The 5012-nt window shown below is 38.7% G+C and overlaps 1 pseudogene; it reads left to right on the top strand.

The window, feature by feature from the left end:
* Window positions 1-434: 434 nt before the first annotated feature.
* On the top strand, window positions 435-4301 carry LOC136852708 (endocuticle structural glycoprotein SgAbd-1-like; annotated as a pseudogene).
* The last annotated feature ends 711 nt before the right edge of the window (window positions 4302-5012 follow it).

The raw sequence follows: 5012 nt of genomic DNA on the forward strand, positions 1-5012 counted from the left end.
AGCGAGCGATGTGATGAGATTCCGCGCCTATAGAATCTATATATTTTTATAGATACCCGGCCATTTAAGGCACGTAGAGCTATAGATTTACATATAGGGGATTGTCTATTGATTTGTAGATGGTGTATATCACAATCGGAAGCGATTTTAAACAGTAAATAACAGGTTTGTTTGTATTCCTTGGAAAATGTGTCTGAATTCCATGGCGGTCGGGAAAGAAGAAGAAGAAGAAGAAGAAGCGTTTTTGTTTACATTTTTCAACGAAGGTCTTATCCACCAGGTTTTCACGGAGGCTTGACTGGAAAAAAGCGGCGTTTCTTCCCGCGAAATGCGACCAAAAAAAAGCGGCTTACTTTCCGCGAAAAGCGACCAAAAAAAGCGGCGTTCTTTCCGCGAAAAGCGACTAAAATAAGCATCGTTCTTTTCCCCAAACCTCGCGAAACAAGACGATGGCGGGAGGGAAGCAGAGAAGCCGAGACCTCACCTCGGAGGGAAAGAAAGAAAAATTTGCTTTTAGGGGAAACATAAGGTCACCGGAGCAGATCAGACCAGGGTCAAGAAGCGCTCTCCGTTCCACCACCTCACCTCCTCCTCCTCCTCCTCCTCCTCCTCCCCTCCTTCTTCTGCTTTTCCTCGCCTTCGTCGGGTATTTAAAGAGGTCGCTCGGCCTTCCTGGCCACCAGAAACCGACCGAGCGTTTCCACGTCGACAGACAAAGCACCATGAAAGCCGTGAGTAGACTTTATTCCAAGTTTCGTGACATGTTTCTTCTGTATGTTATTCTCGCTTGGAATACTTAAGGGTATTTCTAGTGTATAGAAACAGCTTCATTCTCCGTCAATCCTGACCCATTTTTACTCAATTTCTGCTTTATTCGGGCCTAGGCAAGTTTTAGAAGGCATTTGATTCTCTGCTTATTCGAGAGGTGTATTCAATATGATGTTTTCGCTCTGACAAATTTGGGGCTCTTTCAAATGTATAAAAAAAAGCTTCATTCTCCATCAGTCCTGTTGCTTTTAACCTCAATTCCCGTTCTTTTTCGGGTCTGGGCATTATAAGGAAGGGATTAGGGTATCCCTCCAATGCGCCTCTACGTATATAAACTGGCCCTAGACAAAAGTATGTGATACAGATGTTCTGTTTGAAACAGATGCATGAAAACAGCTTAATCTTCCGTCAATACTGACTCTTTTTAATTTCAGTTCCTGTTTTTTCGGGCCTGGGCAAGATAAGGAGGGTATTGGGGTATCTGTCCACCACTGTCTTTTTGAGATTTGTTTTCAATATATTCTCGCTTGGGATACTTAAGGGTCTTTCAAGTGTATAATTACAGTTTTGTGTTCCGTCAATCTCGACCCATTTTCCCTTTATTCCTGTGTTCTTCGGGCCTGGGCATTATTAGGAAGGTATTTGGGTATCCATCTAATGTACCTCTACGTGTGAAAATTTTCCCCAGACAACATTCGGTGGTACAGGCTTTTGGTTAGAAATTACAGTAAAAAAACAGATATATGGAAACAGCTTTATTTTCCATGAATCCTGACCAGTTTTTGCTTTTATTCCCAGGGTCTTCGGGCCTGGGCAAGATAAGGAAGGTATCAGGGTATTCGACCAATGTGCTTCTACGTGTATATAAATTGGCCTTGGACAAAACTCTGCGAAACAGACTACTGATTAGAAATTACAATATAAAAACAAAATTTTATGAAAAACCAGACTAACGTATTGTCACCAACCTTAGGGAAACAGATCCTTACCCAATGACCAATTTTTGTTTAAAATTTCAAGAGAATCCGTCCAACGATTTCTGAGAAATGCACCAAATTTGAGAGAAGGATAACGGACCCATATCAGACACTGACACAAAGTCCCGTGGAAATCCGCACGTGACTTTTCGAGCGGTTGAACAAACGGACGAACGAACAAGAGTTGGAGAAAGTAATCCCCTCGCGAACGTTAACGTAAAAGTGACGGGAAAAATGAGCGGAGAACGGAGATGAAGAATAGGAAGGAACGAAAGTGAGGAAGATCGGAAAGTGAGGATAAACGCGTGAGGGAAAGGTGAAGAAGAGGGAGAATGCCTCTCGCTTGTCTTGAAGTTGCACGGATGCATCTTATCGCATTATGCTGCAATTATTATTATTATTATTATTATTATTATTATTATTATTATTATTCACATCAAAATAAGTATATGGATATGCATAAGACTGCAATTATTATTATTATTTTTATTATTATTATTATTATTATTATTATTATTATTATTATTATTATTTAAGCAAAATGTATTATTATAATTATTATAACAAAAAGGCAACACATTTTTTTAAGACAGGAGTCATATTAAATATCGAGGCAATTAATTAATATTATTATTATTTTTCAGCCTAAAGTTATTTTTTACAGAATTTCGAACTTGTCTTGAACTTGAATCTTAACTTGTCTTAACTTTGAATTTCTTTAAAATTTTTAATAATGTTTTTATTTGATTTTCTGACCAAATTTTAAAGTTAAATTTTTCATTAATAATCACAATAAAAACTCCATCACATAATCATGGCCTCACTTACTACTACTTTCCCCTCACTCTCTCCCCCCCCCCAAAAATAAGGTCATTCTCGCCTCCCTCCTCGCCGTGACCTTGGCTGCCAAGCTGCCCGGAGAGGCCGTGACTCCACCGGTACCCATTGTCACCCAGAACCAGGTCAACCCGGTCAACGGTGCCCACAACTTCGAATTCGAGTCTGGGAAATGGGATTCAGTTCACTGAATCAGGGTCAGAGGGAGCTGCTGGGGGTGCCAGCCGTATCGGGTCATTCAGGTGAGAGGGGTCAATAAGGGTCGTTCTTGCATTCATACCAACGGGACTGCCACCTTTATAGATAGAAGTGGGCACACACTGGCTTATCAACTGAATTAATAAGATCTATCTTGACATATTTTGGCTCTAGTATAATAAGCAATAAAGGTCAATTTTGCATTCATATCAACGGGACTGCCACCCTTATGACAGAAGTAAATATGTGCTGACTTATTAACTTAAGATTCATCTTGAAATATTTTGGCTCTGACGTTGTAAACAGGAATGGCTATTTATGCATTCATACCAATGGGACTTCCACTTTTATAGACAGAAGTGGACATGAATAGACTTATTTGCTAAGTCAGCAAGATCAATTTGACATATTTTAGCTCTAATATCATAAATAATTTCATAAACAATAAATACAATTTATGCATTCATACCAGCGGAACGTCCACCTTTATAGACAAGTCGGCTCCACTATGTCAGTCAATTAGAACTTATAAAACATCTTGATATATATTGGCTCTGACACTATAGTCAATTAAGGTAACTTTTGCATTCATACCAATCGAACACTCACCCTCTTTAACCATAAGTCAGCTCCACTATATCAGCCAATAAGACTCATTTATGCCTTTAACCTAACGGGACTTTCGCCCTTCTCTCAACAGCTTCCCAATGGAAGATGGCTCAGTCGCCTCCGTGAGTTTCGTGGCCGACGAAAACGGATTCCAGCCCGAGTCCTCGTTGTTGCCAGTGGCTCCTGAGTTCCCCCACCCCATTCCACAGTTCGTCCTCGACCAGATCGAGTTCGCCCGTCTCGAGGACGAGCGCAAGGCTCGCGAGGGAAAGACAACTGTCTAAAAATCTTCTAAATTGTCTAAATTGACTGAATTGTCCAAAGTCCATTTCTCAAAATCTGGAAATTCTAAGAGAATCGCTGTGAATGTTTAAGAAGTATCTTGATATTTTAAAAGATATTCTTGATATCTTTCAAAGATATTCTTCTATACGAGTCTTTGAAATGTTCTTTCAAGATATTACTTAAGAATACTGAGTATTCTTAAACATTTTCAAAGACTCTCTTTGACTCTTTCAAGATATTTCAAGATGTTATCTTGAGATACAATCAAGATATTTTCTTTGATTCCTAAGATACTCCTTATTACTTATGCCTTTCTCTAATTTTATGATTTCTTCACCTCTAAATTTACAATCAGGTCACCTGCACGACCACCCTCTCTCCTTCACCTAACCAGTTTCTCTCAGAAACTCTTAATTCTTTTGGTCCTCTCTCATCCTTCCTGATTTCCTGGACTTTGGGTCACAATTATCTCAAACCCTTCTAAATGATTCATGAGGTAACCCACCATAACAGTGAATAACTGTCTTTTACATCCATTTTCTTAGTGTTCATTCGTATGTCATTTACGATAATTTATTTGAATGCTTCTGTATTTATTGAGATGCTGATTCGTGAATAAATTATTTACGAGAATTTGTTTGTTTGTTTATTCTTGGTATTTTTTTTTCAATGAGGGATTTTGGGTACAAAATCTTTCTAAAGCTTGTTTTGTTCCACCTGCTACCAAACTGTGGACTTTTCCCGTATAGGACCTCTACAAAGACTACTTTTATAGGAGAGAGAGAGAGAGAGAGAGAGAGAGAGAGAGAGAGAGAGAGAGAGAGAGAGAGAGAGAGAGAGAGAGGAGTTTTCTTGATCACTGAATAATAAAAACAAGATGCGTTTGTAAAACTCAGTGACCCCGGTTATAGGAAATTCATATTTGACCTCTCAGTCTGATCTTGACCTGACCCTGCTCTTTGGCTTTATCAGTAAGATGTGTATACCAAATATGAACTTTCTATCTTGTATAGTTCAGATTTAAAAGCTTATGACCTGACTTATGACCTGTGACCTCAAATATGAACTCTTCTTCTGGCATAGTTCAGATTTAAGAACTTATGACCTGCCTTATGACCTGTGACCTCAAAAATTAATTCTTTATCTCTTATAGTTCAAATTCAAGAAACTATGATCAACATTATGACCTGTGACCTCAAAGTATGACTCTGCCCTTGGAACTATCATGGAGGCACCACATAAAATGTCGAATCCCAATCATACATAGATGCTATAAATAAAATTTAGAGTTTCCCATAAATTCTATTGAAATTATAATGCTTTAAAAACGTTGACAGA

The sequence above is a fragment of the Macrobrachium rosenbergii genome, chromosome 26 (genome assembly GCF_040412425.1).
Source record: "Macrobrachium rosenbergii isolate ZJJX-2024 chromosome 26, ASM4041242v1, whole genome shotgun sequence".
Classification (NCBI taxonomy): domain Eukaryota; kingdom Metazoa; phylum Arthropoda; class Malacostraca; order Decapoda; family Palaemonidae; genus Macrobrachium; species Macrobrachium rosenbergii.